Raw genomic sequence first — 25,873 nt, forward strand, 5'->3', positions numbered from 1 at the left:
AAAAAATACTGAAAAATTCATAAAATTTGTCAAAATGTTGCATTAAAATTTTGGTGGGAAAATTACAGCACTCAAAGGGTTAATTTGTAACACACCTCACCAAACTCTCTGTTCGAGTAATTGTCTTCCTCTGACTCTAAACACTTTCTCTTTCTCTCTTTGCCATTTTCAGGGAAGTTGACTTCGTAGTGTCTGTTACTTATTGACTATATTGTGAATGATGAAGGTTGTTTGTTAGCTTTTGGTGTGGGAAAACTCTGGTGTCCTTTTATCCAAAACACGGAGCAGAGGGAGGTAAAAAACAAAGTGAAACCAGATATGGAGGATGACCGAACGGACACCGTTTAGTGTCATGGCCTAGTATACATGTACAAACACATTTATTTAACACGGGAAATTGTAATCCAAGGATCTAGGACTGATTAGGGGAGAACCATTTGATTTCTGGGGGGGGTATGGAGGAAGAGGGTATGGGAGCAAATTTTTTTTCCTGTCAGAGTGACAGCAATTTTTTTTTCTACTGTCAGACCTGCATCAATTTTTTTTTTCCAAATGGAGTAGCAGTGCAATTTTTTTTTATTGGTCAACAAGTTGTAATGCGTTGTATATAAGGAGCCGTCATTATTTACGGCCTGAAACTCCGAAATTTCGAGTGACCCCCCCTCTCCCTTCGCCATCCATGATGAATTTGAGTAACCTCCCTCTCTAACTCTGAAATTTTGACCGATTAACCGATCCCCCACTTAGAAAAGTTAAATACCAATACATGTAATTGTAAAATTTACAAATACAGCAACAGTAAAGACCTTTCAAATCCTGATGTACCCTGCTAGACTATCATCAGTTATCTCATGATGGTTCAAAAAAGGTGAACACATCAAAATGAAATTCAAAGTCACAATAAAATAAAGATATAAAAGATCACGCAGTATCAAATCATATAGTATATTTTTTAATTTGGATGGATATTATGACAGAGTTTTCACTAGATATCTGACCGGGCAGAATTTGAAAGTACAGGGGGAGAACATGAAAGAGGCTAAGGGGGAAAGTGTCACAGGGGCTTTCCCCTATCTTGCATGGAAATTTTTAAGATATTGATGTGTGCAATGGTGCAGTCTGGTGCAATCTGAGAGTTTTTTTAATTTGTTTACTAAGTGAAACTGTTAGAATACCCCAAGGGGGAGAGCACGAGAGGGGGGTTCCCCCTCTTGTATTGGAAATTTTGAGAAATTGATGTGTTTAATGGTGCAATCTGAGAGGAGTTTCAGTTTATTTTGCACTCGGTAAAACTGTTTGAAAATGACATTGAACACTGATGTTTTTTACATTTTTTGCATGATCAGTTTTTGAGTCACAATATTCAACAACCAAACAATGACAATACAATTTGTGAAAAACAGTTCTGTTTGCCAGAGACTGAAGACAAATGAATATACAGGAACGGAAAATCTGTGACCTTCTTGTGTCATTTCTCCAGCTGCCAGCTTCTAATGAAAAGCCTGAATATGGTATGTTTGCGATCCGGTGTTTGTGGTCAGAAAAACAAGGCTCACACATCGTATTTCATTATATTTGTTGTTCCTCAATTTTTCATTGTCAAGGTACATCTTTCTAACAAATTTATATTGAGAAAATAATATATTGGTTTTAACACTAGTTTATTGACTCCTGTCGTGTGTTTTAAATTTTCACAATTTACAGAAGTCAAATATCCCCTTTAGATAGTGCCTATGCCATTGAGATATTGCAACAGAAATCCTGAAATATGATTTCTTGGGTCAGAAAAGGGAAGGAAAACATTGAGTGTACTGAGGTGTAAAGTAGACCTATGTAGTGCATGCTTATATCATAAGTGCTGGGAAAAGAAACATAAGAATTGCTTGTGGTAAAACATTTGCGCCGCCTATGGCGGCGCGCCGGCAAAGAATACATGAGAATAAGGTTTCCAAATTTTGCTTATTTCTGGTGCATTGTGACAATTTTTTTTTCTCTTCCGTCTGTTATGACAATTTTTTTTCTCAGGCCATGATATGATCATTTTTTTTTCTTCTCTCGCACCTGGTGACAATTTTTTTTTTTTCAAAATCCTCCATACCCCCCCCAGAAATCAAATGGTTCTCCCCTTACTTGGAAAACCTCGGAAAAGAAGCGGTGCATTAAGAATGTAAACTGGGGATCAAGTGCTACTTTCGTCGTCGTCAAAATAGCAGGTTCTCCTGCGATACGAATTTCTGCGGTTGTGCACCCCGCCCAAGAAAGCGCAGCAACTTTGGTTCAACGTGCGCCCCAATCTTCAACCTATATCCCGCCTTACCACAGGCATACCAATGGGTACAAATTGTGCACCCCGGCCTTCTTGCAGACTTATTTCTTTATTTATATGAAGCAGACTTTCCTACAGTCTCTCTACAAAGCAGGGTCTAATAACTTGCAAGGCGTTTTAACAACACGCACAGATATATATCGATGATGTGATTAGTCTAGACAATCCAGACATATCAAATTACTTACATCATATTTACCCTGATGAGTTGGATATCAAAGACACAACAGAGGGTAGGAACCCTGCTTCATATCTTGATCTGTTCCTACAAGTGGGTACTAATGGGCTACACACTAAGCTGTATGACAAATGGGATGATTTTGATTTTGAAATCATAAATTATCCCCACTTGTCAAGTAATATTCCATCTGCACCTGCTTATGGTGTGTACGTGTCTCAACTTCTCAGGTATTGTAGGGCTTGTGATTCCTACACTGATTTCAACTACGACACAGCTCAGTGGCATCAAAATTACTGAGACAAGGATACACAACAAAAAGACTCGTTAGCATTTTCAAAAAGTTCTACGGTCGATATGACGACATTGTGGCCAAATATGACACCTCGGTCACACAAATGATTAACGACAGCATTCCCGCCTTTGACTTATTACAGTGATTCATATTCTGTATCTTAATGCAATATTTAGACAATTTTGGGACCAATCCTGACGGGGTAGCACGCTAGCAGGGTACGTTTACCCAATCCGGACACCTGGTACCACCACTAATTAGCAGTGGTTCAGGATGTTCCTGCTTAAATTTGTAAATCACAATTGTCCCATGGACCTGTATTATAATATGCTTAGCTGGAATCCGGCAATCTGATTGGCTGGAGCCGGGGTTATATTCTCAACAAGAAGACCTGCGCGCCGCGTAACATTTTTGAGCTCGCGCAAATTTCGAACGCCAACTTGAGAGCTCAACGCGCCATAATGTCGAACAAGTCTATGGCTTCAGATTGATTTTGATTGTTAAATTTTAGTCTAGTGCAGCTTGACGAACCAACAAATGAAGAGTTTCTGTAAGGAGCGGAGGCTATGTAACAACAACATGATTTTTTCAAGTTTTTTGAGCGTTTTTTAAGTAAAATTCTTCAAGTTCGATGTCTAATCGCGATATCGATGCGTTGCGTAACCGTGTTTTATGAATTCAACTGTGCACGCGCGCGCGTTCTGAAACGTTCTTTTTTAGAGTTTGTATGAGGCTGCGCGCTCCTGAACTCTCGTTCCAACTTCGGCCCTAAATAACGAAATTGCCCACTTGTTTTTAACTTTAGCATATTATAATGAGGTTATAAACGGTGCGCTCGGGTATTTGGTTGCGGATATAAGACCTCTGGGGTGAAAATTAGCATATTTGGGTGAAATAATCACCTCGCTTCGCTCGGTGATTATTTCCCGCCAAATATGCTAATTTTCACTCCAGAGGTCTTATATTCGCAACCAAATACCCTCGTTCCCCGTTTATAACCTCTAAATATATTACCTTGAATGGAAATGATAATTGGACCAGTTTAATGTCATATTGACTAGACTTGTCTCGAGTCTGGGCTTACAGGTCAGAGTAATAATTGAAAGCAAATTGAAGTACTAGTTTACCAGTATTCTGGCACGCCAGACTATTCTGCAGTGGGGTACGGGTACGGTAAATGCCGCCAAGAAAAGCAAAGCGACTGAAGCCAGTCTATTATTGACCTGATAGGCCAGCATGTCAACTGCTTCAGAAAGTCTACCGGGCGCTACACCAATGTCCGTCATGTGTTACGAATACATACTTGAACGATTGACATGATCATGGGACCGCTACCTGGCTCCCCGATGCATACGGAGCACAGCGTTCACTGAGGAGTGTTCCAGGTCGGTCTATGAGTGGTCATATGAACGAACGAACAGAGTAATACTATGTATCATGTACTTACAAAAAAACTTGTACATTTGGTCTAGCCTTGCCTCGTGATCATGCTATCTACAGCATTCTCACTTCAATCCGTTAGTCGACAAACTTTCTGTCTTTATGGACTTAGGCCAACTTCGAAGTCGTACTCTTTACGTCGATTGCCATGTTATTGAATCACTGTTTGATAACCTTTTAGACGACCTTCCTTATATGGTGGTGCATAAATTTGCATTAGTCGGCTTTACTGTTGTATGGAAATTTGAACGGTCAGTCTCATCCAACATGTTTGGTAGTGTCCGTGTGGAGTCGATGTGAAAGGTAGGACAACACCACACGCAACAATACGTTTTGGCTAAAAAGGAAAAGGGGACATTCTTTCAAGTAAAAAGTTCCAACTGATCGTTTGACACAACGCACGCCCATGGACCGCAGGGAACTCCGGCTCCTTGTTTGTTTGTTTAATACTGTAAAGTGCGTTTATGTGTTACGTATGATATTTCCATATACAAAATAGAACCAATAAAGAATTGTATTTGTGTTCACGTTTCAATAAAAAATGTTTGTTTGTTTGTTTGCTTGTCTGCTTGTTTGGTTATAGTCAACAAATGATACATAACAAAGATTCTGATATAAATGTTGTTGTTGTTGTTATTGTTTTTACTGGGTAATGAAATTGAAGAAAACAAGTATTTTCTTTTTGTTGATTCATTTCTACCCTTAACCTTCTAAATAGTTGTAGAAGAAATTAATACAATTATAGTAACTATAGAGCTTCCAAGGCAATGAGTTGCCAAGAAAAGAAGGTACAACTACTCAGCGCCGGTGTACGGTCTACAGGGGAGGATAGATACTTAATACTTTATCTTCTTGTCTATTGGCACCTCATTGCCGTGGAAACTCTATACATTATTATCTTCTACAGTTATTTCGGAGGGTAACACTAGAAACGAACCAACAAAAAGTATTTAGTGTGTTCCTACAGTAATGTTATTACTAATGTAACAACATTATAATATTATACTTAGATTACTTTATCTCTATTCCTGTGGATAATCACAGTGACTTTATGGACGGTGTACGGAAAAGTTTTTGACACGACACATACAAGGCCTTTTGGCCTTTTTATGAACATCTGTTGATTGATACTGATAGATAAGCGTCCCGTGAATTCGACACTGATGAAGTTCCTGAAAGAAAGGAAGTGGGCGTAGCCAATTCTCAGAATCTGTGACGCTTGCAAAGATCACGCGCAGTGTGTTGGGCAGATGTGGCGTCGTCTTTGTGAATTTGAATGTATCATGGAAAGCTCCATGGATGTACAGCAAAAAACAGGATGGTTAAACAGGCTGTCCTAAGGACGGACCATTAGATCTTGGGAGGGGGGTGGTCAAAACAGAAAAAAAAATTTCAGAGCAGAAAGTTAGGGAAAAAAAATCTTCAAACTAGTTTGCAAAATAAAAAAAAATAAATAAGAAGACAAAGGCGTAAAAAAAAATCTGCAAAAGTCTTTAAAATTTTGAATTTTTTTTAGATTTTACCGACAGTAAGCAACTTTCTGTATTTTTAATACATCCTCCCGGCACATTTTTAATTTTAATTTATACATTTAGAGTGACTGTATCCTTATACTGGAAGTTGTGATTATCTTATCTTTTCAGGACTTTTGTATTCTGATCACTTGAAAATTATGAAATTATAGAGCCTGTTTTCTACTTGTTTCCTGCGTACAAACCAAGCAGGTACACTAGGTAAAACATTGAAACTATGGTATGGTTGTCAAGACAGAAAGTTGTATTTGCCTTTTAAGATCGAGGTAAACAGATGCAGGCCACATCAGTTTTATTTTTTCACAGCATTTTATTACAATGATGAATGCAAGAATGGGTGAACAAGTAGAAACACGTCAATAATGATAAAACAACATATCAAGTCATTATGTATTATTTTGCTTTTAAAAAGGCATTTTCAATTCTTTTTTCTCAAAAACACAGCCTCAAATAACAACAGCAACACATGTTTTAACATTCAACAATACACTACGTAGAATGCCATCTATCCAACAAATCCCAACACAATAACACATAAAAGGGTTGAACTTTGAAAGTTTCTCGATAGCAAATACTGAATAAATCTGCATGGTTAATCGTTTTTGTGTAGCAAATTTCAAAGAAATTGGACAAGCCCTTTCAGAGAATACAGATTTTTTGACCATGAATGGCATAAATTGCCCAAAAAGACATATATTGAAATTCAACACATCTATACACATCCAATCAATTTGGACATGTTGCTACAGAGAAATAGATGTTTTGATCAAAAAAGGGCAACAATTGCTCTAAAAACACAAATATGCAAATTTCACTATATTATTTAGCTTATTTTAGCTTCTCAGCTTGTCAAAATCAATTGTAAATCATGAGATATGCATGATGTTTGGTGGGGTGAATGTAGGCATTTCACCAAGCAGTAGAAAGGGAAGCCAGGAAACCAAAATAGTCAATTTTCAAAAGTATACGAAGCTACTGAGGAGCAAGAAGACCATGTTTCAGAGGAAGATGTGTAATCCGAAAAAATGCTCCCAAAGTGCCACCAAATAACACCATTTTTATCTCTATTTTTCAAAGCTCCAACGGCAGGAGGGGGACACCCCCTCCTGACCATCCCCACAAAAATACTCCCCAAGTGCCACCAATTAACACCATTTTAATCTCTGTTTTTCAAAAGCTCCAACAGCAGCAGGGGGGACACCCCCCTCCTGACCTCCCCCGGCAAAAATACTCCGCAAGTGCACCAAATAACACCATTTTAATCTCTGTTTTTCAAAAGCTCCAGGCAGGAGGGGGACAACCCCTCCTGACCTCCGGCAGGAGGGGACACCCCCTCCTGACAACCCCCAGCAAAAATACTCCCAAGTGCCACCAAATAACACCATTTTAATCTCTATTTTTCAAAAGCTCCAGGCAGGAGGGGGACACCCCCTCCTGACCACCCCCTGCAAAAATACTCCCCAAGTGCCACCAAATAACACCATTTTAACCTCTATTTTTCAAAAGCTCCAACAGCAGCAGGGGGACACCACTCTCCTGACCTCTTTCCAGTGACCGCTTGCGTGGCCGCTTGTGGTGCTTGGCACCACATGTTTGCCCTCTTGCAATCTTCAGACAGCGACGAACGAAAAAAAAATTATAAATCTGAAAATTTACTCTGAAAAAAAAAAAATTTGCACAGCTAATCTCAATTGGAAAAAAAAAATTCAGAAATTTACAATAGTAAAAAAAATTTTCACAATTTCATTGTGACCACCCCAAGGTCTAATGGTCCATCCCTAATTAACTTCAGTCTCAACTTTCAACTCGATAACTAATTTAGCAATTCCCTTGTGTGTTCTATCCAGACACTCAAATGAGTCGGTTCTTGTTATCTACAAAACTTGTGTGCCACGCACCAAAAAGTAAACGTAATATTTGCAAGACTGTTTCACCATCTTGTTTTTTGTATATGGGCTTTTGAGCACCGCAGTTTCCCCCGGGAGTTTCCCCAACTCAATAATCATAAACAGTAGAATTGATCTCGCTTCTGTGGAGGGACTGTGTACCGCCTCTGCCTGTTAGCCTTTTGTCTTCTTTAAAAGTTTGAGTGTCGCATTGTTCAGGCCTGGACGGAAGGGGGTCCAGACACTTCGCACCCAAACCAGTTCACCCCACAAAACTTCGTACCAGAACCATTGCGTTCCAAAACCACCTCGTCCCAAGTATAGTATTACTTCGTTCAACGCCATTTCGCCCAAAGTACCTCAAGGTACTAAAACCACTTCGCCCCAAGTATAATACCATCATAATACTACCAACTCGTCCTAAAACAACGATGCAACGATCTGTTCAGTTTTTACGGCCAGGGCCGGCAAAATCCGGGGGTCATCGTAATTTTGGAATCCGCGAAGGGGGGGGTCAACGCTTTTTCACTAGCACTGGTACGAAAGGGGTCAGTACATTTTCAAAAACATAATACCTACAATAAAGTTCACCTTATACCATGGCCATGATCGACCATCATTACCGGCGGCTTGCCTTCTGCGGCCCACTACAATAAATTGACTTTATGACCCCATGACCCTCTTAACGGGCAGACGCCTTTGGCGGCCAACTCCAATTAGGTTTACTTCATGCAATGGCCATGATAGACCCTCTTTACACGCAGGCCGCCTTTGGCGGCCCACTACAATAAAGTTTATTCTACGTGTGGCCCATCACCCTCTTTACCGGCAGGCCCGGACTTTGCTAACCCACTACAATAAGCAGCGGGCTGCCCTCGGCGGCCAACTCATATTACAGTAGTATCTGGTTAAGTGCCTATCTCATCTTTGAAAGACCATTTACATGCTCGCGACCCTGAATGGTAGCACTGAGACAAAAAGGGGAATTTGCATAACAGTGTGATGGACATAAGTTGTCTGTGGAAATGAAGTTAAAAATTGCCTTACAGTTGCCCTAATTAACAGACGTTTGCATGGATGTGGCTGAGAAGTTTGTACACTGGCATCTATGATGCACGAATAAATTGCGCCGCGTAACAGAGTTCAAATCCTGAGAGTGCGGGTAAATTTGACGTATGGGTTTTGTTTATTTTCCAGCCATGGGGGGTCATCAAATTTTTCGTCCGACAAAGGGGGGACCATCTTTTTTCACGAAAAATGCAGGGGGGCTATATTTTTTTGAACACCGACAACAAGATTTTGCCGGTCCCCCAGGCCATAAAAACTGAACGGTCCCTAATAACATAGTGCAACTTTGAAGCATTTAAATTTTGGCTATCATAAATCATTCATTTTGCATGAAACCATAAACGGCATATTAGAAAAAAAGAAAAAACGCAAACTTCTAACTGTTGGAACTCAGGTGCCGTGCGCGAAATTGCACGTTATTTTTTCGAAATGTGTACACATTAAAGATTTCGGTCCTGGGATGATAGAAAGGTGATGAAAACTTCTATGGCAGTGGTTGATTATTTTCAGCTTTACCAGTTGGCGAAATGGTGTTGTTTTAGGGGCAAAATGAGGGCGTATAATGCTATTAACACACAACATTGCCACGCAGAGCTGGGGGCGATGTGACATTTGGTGCGAAGAGGTTTTGGTAAGGGGTTGTTTTGGTGCACGTGCGAACTGGTATGGGCCGAGATGGTGTGGCGGAAAGTGTCTGGAACCATCCTGTTTGAAGCGGTAGTCAAGAGATGGTGTGGCGAGAAGTGTCTGGGAACCGTCCTGTTTGAAGCGATAGTCCAGACGCCCTGGTTTTGGGATTTTTGGTATTTCTGCTGTTTCAGACGTGACATGGTTGGGTAAGATTTTGCATGCAGTACTACATTTGTGCTTGCCAGTGCCTATCTGCACTGTATCTGCACAAATTGGTTCCAACTGTCTATTGCCTTTGGGCTACACGAAAGAAATCTAAAATTGCATACCAATTGGTATATTTGTGGTGCTACAACCATGGAGCTATCCTTTTTTAGCTACACGCTTCCACAGGGAACCTCGAAAAACACATAAACAAGCATGCAAACAAACAAATAAACACACATACAAGCATAAAATAATATAAGTAAATAATTAACAAACATACAGACAACATAAACAAATGAATAAACAAACATACAATTTCATCAAATGTTGAATAAATAAACACAAACAATTAAATTTGTACACATTCATATATTCATTATGCGTGTGTGTATGCTGCCTTCCCTCTTCCCTGTGATGCTACAACAAAGCGCTTAATTTCCAAAAAGCGGTTTTCCATCACCGAGATCGCATGCGACAGGGTCTTTCCATAGTGGTATGGAGTGTTCAGTCTAAGAGTAACGTAATTCTTCCTGCGTTGGCAACTCGAAGTGTCTGTTAGGCTGGCAATATGCTTTGGTGAGGGCAAAGTTTGTACACGGAGTGGACCATTTGATTTCTGGGAAGAGGCTGGAGAACTTTCTTAAAACAATGTTGCTGGCCGTTTATAGGAAAATACTGTCTGTCCAGCAGGCAGGGAAAAAGATTTGCGTCTTCTTCTAGACTATAAAAAATACTGTCAAAGACAGTGTGCTCACATTCGGTTTGAATTGGTCCACTCAAGAAATATTGACACCAGGAAAAACAAGAATGACAAAAGCAAATAAGGCCTCGAACTTAGGTACTGGAGATCATCTTTAGGAACATACATATCAACTTCTGAAGCAATGGGACAAGCAGATCCTAAATACATAAGCAAATGTCAACAACAAAAATAGACAGAGAAGGCTTGATAAAAAGAAAAGGTGGGAATGGGCAAAAAGATGTACAAGGGATCTTGTAAAAAAGTAATGCTACCTCATCAATCTTCTAGACCCTACTCCCTCCTGAATATCAAATGTTCAATCCCTTGGTATTACATAACGCCAGATGACAGGAAATGTATTAACAACCTTGGAAGAGTTTTTAATTAATGCGATGAGTGTTATCATTCTAATGTAAACAGCACTTAAGTTAGTTACAGATAGTGAAATGCCTTCCACTGTGGGCGGTGATTACAACATCTGGAATTATCCTGGATCCAAATTTCTCATCAGTTCTTGTATGTCTTACATAGAAAAGTTGCAAAATTGGTCCACGATGAAAACATTCATCTCAGCTTTGTTTTCTGCATCAAATTTTCCTACAGACTGATACCAAATATGACAAAATTATGTTCACAGCCTACGAAACTGTCTCACATTATATCCTGGGTTGGTGTAGGTCATTTAAGGTCACAAACTGAGAAAATTACCTAAAATATACAAATTTGGGGTTTCCCAACACTTTGAGCAGAAATTTATCTAATAACATCCCTCACGACTTTATACCAAATTACAAAGCTCTCAAACAAGTAATTTTTAGAACAAGTTTTCTTGACCAAAAGTGACAATATTGTCTTAAAAATACAAATTTGTAAATTTCAGAACATTTTCCACATATCTAACTATTGTCATCTCTGTACGTCTCTGTACCAAATATAAAAGCTGTCTGTCCAGGGGTTTTAAAAAGAAAATACTGTTTAAGAATTTTTGACCAAACATGACTAAATTGCTCCAAAATAGTAATTTTCCCAATTTGTCATAATTTCAACAAATGAGAAGAGTAACACCCTAGCAAAGATCAAACCCAAATTTGAGAGCGATTGGGCTGGCTGTTTCAGAGAAGACGAAAATTTACTGAAAATGAGAAAAATTACAAAAATTCAGCAAAAATACAAAATTAAGGATATCTTCACAATATTCATAAAACTGTATAAGGTTCAGCGGTTTTCGAGTAATTAATTCTTGACCATTTTCACATTTTGTAAGCTCATCTGTATAATTTTGGCGATGCAGACTTCGTTTGAACAGAATGCCATCTATAGCCCAGGATACACATACACACACTAAATACCAAGAAAGTGCAGCAGTTTGCGTGTTTTTGATGTTGACGGACATACTGTACGTACGTACATACATACATACATACATACATACATACATACATACATACATACATACATACATACATACATACATACATACATACATACATACATACATACATACATACATACATACATACATACATACATACATACATTCATACATACATACATACATACATACATACATACATACATACATACATACATACATACATACATACATACATACATACATACATACATACATACATACATACATACATACATACATACATACATACATACATACATACATACATACATACATACATACATACATACATACATACATACATACATACATACATACATACATACATACATACATACAGACAGACAGACAGACATGCATACATTCAGACGCCATCGACTTCAGCTTATACGATAAACCCACATTGGTATAACCAAATGTGAGCCAAAAATGTTTTGATGTACCCTGAGACAGTAAACTGTGTCTTCAGGAGTCTCTGGAACTGCCACCTACAACGGTTAATTGTTGCTATTAGTCCTATACGCTCTTGGGTGATAATTTATCTGCTGCATAGGATATATGGCATGAATGGGCAGAAACGTGAGTATATGCATTGATGTGTACATGCACTTGTATTCTGTTTATTTGCAACTTGTTTACAACGTAAAACTGCTAAAATTTCCCTAACCTAGTAAAGCTAAATGTACTTCAGGAAAAGTTAAATAGGGACTTTGTCCCAGGCCTTTAAAAATTCACGTTTAACAATTTTTTTAAACACACATTTCTTGGAATGCTTAGTGTCTGAAATCAAAGTTCAAACTTCAAGCAATCAGAAAATCATTTTCTGCAGAATATCTTTCATCGTCGTAAACCACGCGACTCTTTACGGCAACAGCCTAGCGCTACCCGTCGATTTTTGTGTAGGTCAGCGGAGCGGAAATTATTGCTCTGGCTCGCGAGAATGAGCATCTTTACGCTGTCTTAAAACCAGCAGAGCTAGTTTTGTCATAGCACACATTGCCTCACAAATTCAAGTATCTTTATGTGAACATCTGTAGGAACCAGAGAAGTGAAATTCAAAACTTGTTATTTTGACTACCAATTTAGAATTCCAGATAGGTAAGCTTAGAGGTAACATGTTTCATGATTTGTACATATTGTGACATCACCCTTCGATCGCTTAGTATTTTATGACTTGAATTTAGCTTTTACCCCTGACCTACAGTAACCCCTTCTGCACGTGGGGCATCGTGAGAATAATTCCCTTGTCTATCTTTGAGACTCTTTCGATGTAACAGTTCATCCGCTCTTAGTGAATGTATTGTTTTGACAACTGCTTAAGTCATTAGCATTGACCGGACGCTATGTTGACAGATGTACTGATGGGAGCGACCTTTCCTGTCCTTCACCTCTGCCGACTCTCTTCAGTTAATTATAGATGCATACCAAGGAATGACAATATGCAGATTTAGAGACGATTTAAGTTGTACACTTTCTAGACAGAGAGACACTTCCTTTCACTTCACGTCTTTTACGCATTCCTGTACAGAGATGTAGACGCTCTGAGACTTTGACGTACCAACTTTAGTGAGAAGCTCAGTCTGTTTGACTGTGGTGGACCACGTCTTGGTGGAACCTGTTGTAGAACCTGTTGAGACGCCCCCAGGCAACATTGACCGTGACCGACGCCTAGTATAAGACCAGTGTGAGACCTAGAAGTTTTACCGTGTAACTTGTGTTACTCAGCTCAATAAAGTGCTACGACTTAGAGTATATTTAAGTACCTATTTGCCACTGAACTGTTAGAAGCGAATACAACCCATGTACGTATGGGAGATAATATCACTGAATCATCATTAATGACTTTGTAATTATTCTTACGAACGGACTCTGTGATGTTGAATTTGTTCATAATTTGAGAGTATTGTCAGCATTGAGTAAAAAGGCGAATATACATCGAACTCTTACGAACTCTAAGAAATGATCGCAACTGTAGTGAACTCTAGTACATGGTGTTCTGCAACACCTGTATTCATTGACTACTTTCTGTTGCATTCTTATGATGTTGGACTGTTAATTTTTGTTTTGTTTTCTTTTGTGTTTGTTAATTTTTATGTATAGGTCGAGCGAGGACGCCTTTCGATCTTGGTTGGGAGGTGCGACATAACCCTTCGATCGCTTAGTATTTTATTACTTGGATTTAGCTTTTACCCCCTGACCTACAGTAACCCCTTCTGCACGTGGGGCATCGTGAGAATGATTCCCGTTGTTTATCTTTGAGACTCTTTTGATGTTACCGTGCATCCGCTCTTAGTGAACGTATTGTCCTGACAACTGCTTTAGTCATTAACATTCACCGAAAGCTATGTTGACAGATGTACTGATGGGAGCGACCTTTCCTGTCTTTCACCTCGGCCGACTTTCTTTTAGTTAATTATAAATGCATACCAAAGGCATGACATGTCTTCTTCTGGGAAAGCTCAGTAGTCCGCACAGGACTACATCATCATCACCCATTTCCCGAGTTCCAACTGTACAGTGTGTGCTATTCCCAGAATAGTCCAATGCAATTTGTCGACACTTACGAAGACCAGGGTAAGAAGCGGCCTTCACATCACGTATGCATATGGACATCCTCGCCAAATAAATGACAAACAGTTGCGGCTTCTGATGTTACATGTAGTTATGAAAATTCCGGAAGAATTCAGGAGAACTGGTGACGAAGCTTGTTGCATTACACAAGCAAATGTGAATTGAAACTTTTTCGATAGAATTTTCGCCCAACCCATAGGGTAGTTTGGGGTTGAGTTTTACAATGTTTTTTATTGTTGGGTAATCTTTTACAATAGTTTGAGGGGTTATATTTACAAAAGATTTGCGTAGAACTATGACATTATCAGTAGAACTGAAAATTCAAAAAATTTGGACGGAATAAGATTTAGTCTGTATGAAATTTGAGAACAATATAAAATAGGATTCTATATGTACCAGTGCTGGTTTTATTGGTAAACAAACAACAAATTCCACAAATCCCAGCTTGTAGCATACCATGGAAAGTAACTAAATACTGGCTTGTGTGTCACTACGGACCTTCTGGGCTGACGAAGGGATAAATTGCCTACAATCCACACAAATCAAGTAAGTTTCAACCGATCATGACAACGTGGTTACGCCGTTTAATCCCAATGCCGCATCTTGATGGCACATCATCCATGGCTACATTATAATATTTGTATTAATTTAGTCAGAGCAATAATTTTGACCGGGGTTGAGATTTTGCAATTGAGGAGGTCATATTTTAGAATGAATGTTTCAATGATGTCAAGGTTTACATCATGATATCTTACATTTTTTAAAACATTAATAGCTCCCCCTCGAAAATAATGAAAACTCCCTTAAGGCGCAATTTTCAATCACGAGACACTTACCACGTTCATTCATATAGATTGACTAGTTCTTTGATATTTGCTGCCTTTCTATTCCATTCACCTAATACTTGACGGTCACTGTGTAACCTTGCCTTCGTGTAATTGTTGAGACCTTTAAATCCTGCTACCTATTATTGCGATGTTGTCACATGTTCAACACAAACGCAAATCGTACGTTTGAGAGATTTGATAACACTCATAAAACAAGAATGGCAGTGTATACTGTCTAAATATAAGGTACTTCAACATGTAAAATTGGCTAATTTGCTGCAATTGTCGTTTCATTCAATTCATTAAATATTCTGGATCATATCACGTTTACTCACTGTGCATGTTTTAAGGTTATGGTCTATGCCGTGAGCTTAATGAGATTTGATCAAATGATGTTAACTTGCACCGTTACAAAATAACAATATCCTTTATCAAGTTCTGAAACAAACTTTCATGTTATTCAGGAGACATCTTCTTCAGTCAAATGTGCGACCAGTATAATTGACATATATTGTTTATTATGTTGATTTGGATTCAACGGGCACGTCATTCTAATGCTTTCTCTTCTGTTGAACCCAAAATCAGTATAATGCATTGTAGTAAATCACTATCTTCGTTATGCGCATGTTCGTGGAGCGGAAATAAAGGTCAGTCAAACACATATATGTGTGTCTTTTCGGGCGCCGCCATCACGTATGGGGGAGGAGGTTCGGATAAGTTCGTCCCAAACGTCCGAAAATTTGAGTAACTGGCTGCACAAAAAACTGAGTGACATCCTAGCTGTGATATTGCAGCGGTACTTGTGGTGTATATCGAACACAGTCGGGTAAAGGGTCAGCGCCACGGCGACAGTCCCCCTGCGAGCCAACGCATGGGCTTTTTTGGCAGTTTTATACTACGACACCGACCGGTGTCGATGACATAGCTCACAAAATAATGAAATATATTAGCCTTTGAATGAATAAACTTATATCACCTTTTTCATTGACAATCTAAGACACATTCTCTACGCCTGCTAACTAGCCGTCGAGGGTTTCTGCTATGTTTGCCGCCTCACGCGTACAACGCACTGAATACGCTGGAGGTCAAAGTTCAAATCCGAGCAGGCTAGGACCATTGACGCGACGGCTCACCGAAAAACGGTCGAAAATACATGTTGTTACAGTCGGGGTCGTTAGCAGGAGTAGGAGATGAGTCGCAGATGCCTGAGTCAGTGATACAGTAGCTATAATTTGATTTATTCCAAGCTCTATCTATTTTGTTATTTTGTGTGCTAATCGACACCGGTCGATGTCGCAGTAAACTGCCGAAGCAGGGCATTTTAACCAAGCGCGTTCGATATAGGCCACAAGCACCGCTGCGATATCACAGCTAAGTGACATCCTGTTCCTTTCAAAATAACTTGTCACCGCCCTCCAAATACAGAAATGGAAAGAGTAACAACCGTGCATTCACATGTGTGCTTACGTATGATATTAATCCTCTTTCTACCGGGCTCCAGAGACAAACCATAGAAATACATACATCTTGGGAGAATGAGGATTAACCAATAAAATATCCCACGGTATTTTTCTGTGTTACGTCATCGTGAACTTGTATTTTACGGGGAGCCACATAACTAAAAGCCAATGCAAGTAGTTGTGTGGCTCCATGAAGAACACAAGTATATTATGATGATGTCAAACAGGGATTATACCAGTTGATGGTCTGAAAAACATGCATCAGGGCTGACTAAAAGTTATTCTTATACCTGTATTTATGAATTGTGAACAGACTTTGACTGGGCCTCAGAAACATACACATGCATGCCGAAGCATGCCATTTTAACCATTTGAGCGCCAAAGTCTATTTTTGTCCCCTTTATAAAATAAGCTGCAGTCATTTTTCCTCAGATTTTGCCAACATTTTGAGAAAAAACTGTAGCGAATGAAATGTGATGTCCATAATTATAAAAAAGACAGAAAAATTAGTAAAAATTGGTAAAATGCTGTACTAAAATGTTAGCGGGAAAAGATTACAGCGCTCAAAGGGTTAAATTGTGACACACACCTGATCTGTACACTGAGGTAAACTGGAAAGCCATACCCATTTCCACCAGCCCCTCCCCTCTAAATCAAATCAAATGATTGTCCTGTAAAACAGCTAATCAGGTACATACAGAAAATATCCCCCCTCCCCAACTAAGCTTACTTATGTTGCTCCAAATAATGACAATCTAGAAATCAGATATAGGTAACCATCTCAGCCACTACAGATTATAGTTTCAAATGCCTCAGAGAGCAAACAATTACATTTGGTGATGATTCATAGAAACAGAAAACAGGAAACTCCCCTGTGTAAGTGTAAGTAAATGTGAACTTCAATGTCACAATAAAGACCATGAAGATCGTAAGTGGGACCATTAAAATGTTTAAAAACACAATGATTCAAGCCTAACGTATGCTTTTGCTGACAGTAATTAACACAGAGTATTTCATGCTACCTCAAAATGACAACAAATACCAGTAAAATGTTCTGGTATATAAGACAACAGTAACATGATAATATTTCACATTTCCATGGCATCGCCATGATCAGTAAGTTACAGAGTCTGAACAAACCAGGAATATTGTTTGTCATAGGTTTGACAAAGTCCTTTTGGCAGCTCAGTTTCAATTCTCCTCCTGAAACTTTATAAAGTAACACAAATATTGGTTGAAATCCACAATGCCAAATCTTTTGACACTGTACACTGTACACATGTGTTATAAATTTACTGTGCACACACATCATTCACAGCCTGGCAATTCAACGATACTGATATGTCAGGTTTCAAAGAGTTACGGACCTTGTTTATTACATACATATGTCAAACTTTCTGTTTTGCGTTTCAAAAAGATTTATCTGTTGATACAAAATTGTACTTTTCCAGAAACATCCTCAGATTAGCAATCCACTGGACATGTGCGTATAATGCCGGTACTGTGAGATATTGATATTCCAGTTATCTGTAAAACTTGTACAGGTGTTCTTGACGTCATCTAATCAATGTGATAAAGATGATCATTTCTGAGTAACCCTTTCACTACTATGGTTTGTCCCAAATCCATTGTTTAATGTTGATGATGGACCTGTTTACATGGAATTAAGGCGAAAAGGTTAAACCCACATCTCAAAGCCTGCGGTGCAGGTATACCCTACTTCGACCAGTCACCTTTTTGTGTGATTTTGCGTGAACACTTTTATTTGCAGCCCTGTGTGCAGGATGAAAACTTAAATTTGTTTCCTCCACCCTTGTACCATTATTTTCAAACTTTACAGTTGCAGCTTATACTATATTTCGAAGTACACACTCTGCTATCAAAAGTCTGAAACTTGATATTTTCCAGCATTAGAATGTCATTAATTGTACACAGAGAACTAAAGATTACAACCCTATTTCAGTACTGCTCTTGTAATATTGACATCAACATTGTAAATATCAAACATAAAATCTAATGCCATTATCTTGCTAATCCAGGTCATGGTCTTCAATCGACGGGTTCTAGGCTGCAGAGCTTTAGAGCATTCTCACATCTGCTCTTCCAACTGTGACACGACCTACGCCTACGCCTAGTTACATGTTTGTTGGAAATTATCCAGCATCCGCTTCCATTAAGATATCAAATTTCGCTATCATCCTGCTTCATATCATTTACTTTTCAGAATTTTATGCCCACATTGTTTACAATGCTATACTTATAATACTTTGAAAGAAAGTACGGGGTAGGGTCCAGCCGTTGAACAGCGTCGTCCTAAACCATACACACCCTCTATGACAACAGCTTGGCGCTTTTCCGTGCATTCCATGGAGCGGAATTAAATCATGCCCTGGCTCGCCAGAGTGCCGAACGGTATTGAATAATAACACACTTTCTAATTGTCAGAATCAGTCTTATCTTGACAGTTAACTCAGTAAATGCTTGAGGAAAAATTGGCAAACGCAGAATTTGACATTTCAACTGAAAATCTGGACAAGCAATAACATGTTATGTCTGTTTGATCCAAAGTGATAAAATATTACAGAAAAATTCATAAAATTTGTCAAAATGTTGCATTAAAATTTGTCTTCCTCTGACTCTTTACACTTTCTCTTTCTCTCTTTGCCATTTTCAGGAAGTCGACTTCGTAGTGTCTGTTACTTATTGACTATATTGTGAATGATAAAGGTTGTTTGTTAGCTTTTAGTATGGGAAAACTCTGGTGTCCTTTTATCCAAAACACAGGGGGAAGAGGGAGGTAAAAACAAAGTGAAACCAGATATGAAGGATGACCGAACAGACACCGTTTAGTGTTATGGCCCAGTATAAATGTACAAACACATATATTTACCACAGGAAATTGTAATCCGAGGATCTAGGACTGATTACTAGGAAAACTTCGGCAAAATAGCTGTGCATTCTGAATGTAAACTGAGGATCAAGCGCTATTTTCGTCGTCGTCAAAATAGCAGGTTCTCCTGCGATACGCCTTTGTGGTTGTGCACCCGCCCCAAGAAAGCGCAGCAACTTTGGTTTAGCGTGCGCCCCAATCTTTGAAACTATATCCTGGCTTACCACATAGTTATCCACTCTCCCGATCACTGATAGCCCTCATACGTCGAACGACCTTACATTACACGGTAGGACTTTGCCCCGAACGAGACGGAATCAGATGTTGCACCGCGGCGCACCATAGACTACTTGGCCGCACTGTGCGGAAGTTTTCATGTAAACACGAACCGTAATCCGTGATACGCGTAACCGGTATGTCTTCCGCAAGACCAGTTTTTATCTAATTTGTGTGTACCTAACATGCTCTATTAAATTCCCGAGAGCACAATCTGAATTTGCGAGAAACAACATACTTGACTAGACTTGTCTCGAGTCTGGGCTTACAGATCAGAGTAATAATTGAAAGCAAATTGAAATACTAGTTTACCAGTATACTGGCACGACAGACTATTTTGCAGTGTGGTACGGGTACGGTAAATGCCGCCGAGAAAAGCCAAGCGACTGAAGCCAGTCTAATATTGACCTGATAGGCCAGCATGTCAACTGCTTCAGAAAGTCTACCGGGCACTACACCAATGTCCGTCATGTGTTACGAATACATACCAGGACGATTGACATGATCATGGGACCGGACCAGGATGCATGCGGAGCATAGCGTTCACTGAGGAGTCTCCAGGTCGGTCTATGAGTGGACATATGAACGAACGAACAGAGTAATACTATGTGTCATGTACTTACAAAATACTTGTACACCTGGTCTAGCCTTGCCTAGTGTTCATGCTATCTACAGCATTCTCACTTCAATCCGTTAGTCGACAAAACTTTCTGTCATTATAGGACTTGGGCCAACTTCGAAGTCGTACTCTGTTACGTCGATTGCCATGTTATTGAATCACTGCTTGATAACCTTGTTTGTTTGTTAATACTGTAAAGTGTGTTTATGTGTTACGTATGATATTTCCATATACAAAATAGAACCAATAAAGAATTATATTTGTGTTCACGTTTTCAATAAAAAATGTTTGTTTGTTTGTTTGCTTGTTTGCTTGTTAGGTTATAGTCAACAAATGATACATAACAAAGATTCTGATACAAATGTTGTTGTTGTTGTTGTTGTTGTTTTTACTGGGTAATGAAACTGAAGAAAACAAGTATTTTCTTTTGTTGATTCGTTTCGACCTTTAACCTTCTAAATAATTGTAGAAGAAATTAACACAATTATAGTAATTATAGAGCTTCCAGGGCTATGAGTTGCCAAGAAGATAATGTGCAACTACTCAGCGCCTGTGTACGGTCTACAGGGGAGAATAGACACATAACACTTTATCTTATTGTATATTGGAACCTCATTGCCGTGGAAACTCCATACATTATTATCTTCTACAGTTATTTAGGAGGGAAACACTAGAAACGAACCAACAAAAAGTATATACTGTGTTTTTACAGTAATTTTATTACCAATATAACAACATTATAATATTACACTTAGATTACTCTATCTCTATTCCTGTGGATAATCACAGACTTTATGGACGGTGTAAGGAAACGTTCTTGACACGACACATACAAGGAATTTTGGCCATTTTATAAACATCTGTTGATTGATACTGATAGATAAGCGTCCCGTGAATCCGATACTGATGAAGTTCCTGGAAGAAAGGAAGTGGGCGTCGCCAATTCTCAGAATCCGTGACGCTAATAAAGACCACCCATAGTGTGTTGGGGAGATGTAACGTCCTCTTTGTGAATTTAAACGTATCATGGAAAGTTCCATTGATGTACAGCAAAAAACAGGATGGTTGGACAGGCTGTCCAAATTAACTTCAGTCTCAACTATCAACTCGATAACTAATTTAGCAATTCCCTTGTGTGTTCTATCCAGACACTCAAATGAGTCGGTTCGTCTTATCTACTATGTTATCTACAAAACTTGTGTGCCACGCACAAAAAAGTAAACGTAATGTATGCGAGACTGTTTCACCATCTTTTTTTTGTATATGGGCTTTTGAGCACCGCAGTTTCCCCCGGGAGTTTCCCAACTCAATAATCATAAACAGTAGAATTGATCTCGCTTCAGTGGAGGGTCTGTGTACCGTCTCTGCCTGTTAGCCTTTTGTCTTCCTTTAAAAGTTTGAGTGTCGCATTGTTCAGGCCTGACCGGAAGGGGTTCCAGACACTTCGCACCCAAACCAGTTCACCCAACAAAACTTCGTACCAGAACCATTGCCTTCCAAAACCACCTCGTCTCAAGTATAGTATTACTTTGTTCAACGCCATTTCTCCCAAAGTACCTCAAGGTACTAAAACCACTTCGCCCCAAGTATAATACCATCATAATACTACCAACTCGTCTAAACAACGATGCCACGATGTATATAAGGAACCGTTCAGTTTGTACGGCCGGGGGGCCGGCAAAATCCAGGGGTTCATTGTAATTTTGGAATCCGCGAAGGGGGGGGTCATCGCTTTTTCACTGGTAGGAAAGGGGGGTCACCACATTTTCAAAAACATAATACCTACAATAAAGTTCACTTTATACCATGGCCATGATCGACCATCTTTACCTGTGGGTCGCCTTGGGCGGCCCACTACAATAAATATACTTTATGTAATAGCCCATGACCCTCTTAACGGGCAGACGCCTTTGGTGGCCCACTCCAATAAAGTTTACTTTATGCAATGGCCATGATAGACCCTCTTTACGCGAAGACCGTCTTTGGCGGCCCACTACAATAAAGTTTACTCTACGTTTGGCCCATGACCCTCTTTACCGACAGGCCCGGACTTTGCTAACCCTCTACAATAAGCAGCGGGCTGCCCTCAGCGGCCAACTCATATTACAGTAGTATCTGGTTAAGTGCCTATCTCATCTTTGAAAGACCATTTACATGCTCGCGACCCTGAATGGTAGCACTGAGACAAAAAGGGGAATTTGCATTACAGTGTGATGGACATAAGTTGTCTGTGGAAATGAAGTTAAAAATTGCCTTACAGTTGTCCTAATTAACAGACGTTTGCATGGATGTGGCTGAGAAGTTTGTACACTGGCATCTCTGCTACACGAATAAAGTGCGCCGCGTACAGGAGTTCAAATTCTGACCGTGCGGGTAAATTTTACCTGTGGGTTTTGGTTATTTTTCAGCCGTTGGGGTCATCATTTTTTTCGTCTGACAAACTGGACAAAGGGCGGTTATATTTTTTTGGAACACCGACGACAAGGTTTTGTCGGTCCCCCAGGCCATAGAAACTGAACGGTCCCTAATGTTATGTTATGTTATATTTATTTATTAAAGTGTCATGTGTGGTCTTAAACAGCCTGGTTGCCACACCCAGCCCAAAGGGCTTACAAGACACTAAAACAGTAAATAAAGTACATGGATATGAGTAGCTCGAAATGTAAATTAAGTGTAAGAAGCTTCTTGTCTCATTGAAAATGCATGATAGACATAGAATGCCAATTGGGATGGCATCTCACTCATTAGAAATTTGAGTTTCTGTTGTACATCAAATGAATCAAATACAGAGCACATGTTTCTGGCTTTACAGAACAATTGTTTCTTAATAACACTGTAAAGTGTGCAGTCAAAATAAAATGAAGCTCATCTTCTACTACATTTGGACAAAATCATCCCCCCCCCTTCGCGGATTCCAAAATCTATCCTCTTTAGGCACATTCGTGTAACGCCCAGTTTCAATTTTCAGAGGTAAGATACCAACTCTCAATTGTGCTAAAAGTGATCTTTTTGATCTAGAAATGGGAAATTGTAAATATTTCTCCATTCCATATTCCGTCTTAAACATCAAATATGTACGCAATTTGGGCTTTTCACTCAGTTTGGAGGTCCAGTTACTATATATACAACGTTTTTAATGCATCTTTAATGACAGGAATACTACAAGCCTCTAAATTACTAAATTTTTCCTGCAAACCAATTTCTGAAAATAAATGAAACATATCTTTAGCCAATTTTTTATATTTTAAACTGATATCCCAAGTGAAAACGTGCTTAATTATTCTGTTATCAGGCATAACTACTAATCTATTCCAGAGTCTTACCATGTTCATTTTATTCCTCAATAGACAGGGTCCCAACCCATATCTCCATTTATAGCAATAGGGGCAAATTTGTGGACGCCACGAAAATATCTAATCGCTCTGTTTTGAATTGACTCACATTTTGAAGAGAAACGGTAGCCTAAAATTGGAGTAATACAAGAATGAAATAGAGTTGTAAAAGTGTCATATCTAAAATCCTTAAACATGTGTATCTTAGAAATGACTGATGCCAAAGCTCTACCTGCAGCATTTGCTAGAGTTTCAGCAGTCACTTCAAAGTTAATATCTGATCCAAAACTAAACCCAAATATTTATACTGAGAACTACATCAAGATTTGTACCACCAATTGAAAAATAAAGTCTGTTTTCATTTGACCCATATTTCGAAAATGAACAATTTTTGTTTTGGACTTGTTCATCATCATACGCCACCTTTTGCACCAATCTTGTAGATGATCAATCATCTTTTGTAAATTTGTCTCATTTCATAACAATATCATCGGCATACAACAGAATATTAAGTAATGAGTTACCAACTGGGATACCTAAAGCTAAATCATTAATCTCAATTGCTAATCATTGATAAAAATAGAAAAAAGCGTTGGGGAAAGTACATCACCTTGTCTGACTCCATAAGTTGTTGCACATGAGGGAAAATGCCAAGAGGATTTGACCGGTTAAGAAGGGCTTGACTACGCAGTTTCTGCGTAGTGAAGCGTCATTACGTATTCATGGTGACCCCTGGCCAGCTGTCAATATCTTTGGGGGCTTTTGTCTTTTGGCCTGCTTTGCATATGCGTCGTTGGACACGACCTGCCAATCACCCAGGTAGTCAATTAAACTATTAATTGACTGTTTACCGACCCAATTAACACTATCCAGCAGTATCAGTCATATTTTAATCACGTGGCCCGGGTGGGCACAACGTAGGAACGCGTGTATTTCTATGTGTAAGTTACCTTGTGGTGTTGTTTGTACCATCGTGCGTTTGAAGTCCTTGTTTCACCTACAGCATTACCTTCAAGGTGACAGGCTTACTATTAATGTTCAGTATCATTGCACCGAGTTCTGCCCACGGTGAAAACCACCTGTTTTGCCAACTCATTACTGGCCGTCCTGAATGTAACCCATCATAGCTACAGTAATCAGCCAATATATAATACCCTGCGCCTTATACTTTTTATATAAACTTGTAAAATCATAGTCCGAGCCGTAAATTGTTGACTTTCGATCTGATATACAGGTTGATCGTTAAATCGCACCGGCGCATCCATGTTTACTTGCCCATAAGCTTACTACTCTGCAAAGGGTGGGTAGATGGAATTCCAGGGCCAAAAATGAACACCGGGGCGAAACTTTTTGTGAATCCATGTGAAAACATAAATCATTTATCAGTTTTGATATATACTCCTCAATTGTAAGTTTGATCAAAACCGAGACCACATTCAAGGGCTATGCAGACTGTCCATGTACGCACACATGCAACCACCGTGAATATCAGCGTCAGCGGAATAACTATCGGGTCGTAACTGATCGGCGGTTATGGGGCCCTGGACTATGATTTTATAAGTTTATATCACAAGTAAATGTTGTGGAATATTAAGATATCGACCTATTACTGTATTTAAAAGGCCAATTTCGTGACGGGCAGTGCTAGAAGAATGACGGGCAGGGACGGCAGTAATTAGTAGGACCGTTTCTTTGAATACTGTTCGATATTAAGTGACGGTCAAACTTTTGGGTGGTGCGCATTACCGGCGGCACTGACACAAACTGGGTTGACAAGCAGATAATTTAGGTTTTCGTTCAGTGTTGTTACCATTTGTTTATGGTGGAAAACATTGACGGAAAACCAGAGAAAACGGTCCCGCACCGAGAACAGCCCCAAGACGGGGACGGTGTCTTTTGGGACACGTATACGCCAGTCACCTAGGCGACGGTAATCCGCACCACTTATCACCATCGGGAAGGTACTCCTCCCCCTATACCACTGGCGATCCCGCCCTCAAGGCACTACGTCATTCGACTAAGCATTGTTATTGTAATTTCCTGCATAAAATTAGCAGCGAGGTCAACCGGTCAAATCCTCTTGGCATTTCCTGGCATGCAAACCACGTAGTAAGGTTTCCGTTTACATTAATACATGGTAAAGAGTTACAATACATACTTTTAATAGACTCATAGAACCT

General features: G+C 39.4%; 1 protein-coding gene across 4 annotated transcripts in view; it reads right to left on the reverse strand.

The window, feature by feature from the left end:
* The window catches only part of LOC139117292 (uncharacterized), a 133,854-nt gene that overhangs the window by 77,767 nt on the left and 30,214 nt on the right, over positions 1–25,873 (reverse strand). The window contains exon 1 of one of the 4 annotated variants that reach the window (XM_070680295.1): positions 20,366–20,470. The exons of 2 other annotated variants lie outside the window; for them this stretch is intronic. The gene's annotated coding sequence lies outside the window, so the exon portion shown is untranslated. Of the gene's footprint in view, positions 1–4,246; positions 4,572–20,365; positions 20,471–25,873 lie in introns of those variants that run through there. One more of the 4 variants, XM_070680286.1, reaches the window with a different exon arrangement.

This window comes from Ptychodera flava, chromosome 2, assembly GCF_041260155.1.
Source record: "Ptychodera flava strain L36383 chromosome 2, AS_Pfla_20210202, whole genome shotgun sequence".
Lineage (NCBI taxonomy): Eukaryota > Metazoa > Hemichordata > Enteropneusta > Ptychoderidae > Ptychodera > Ptychodera flava.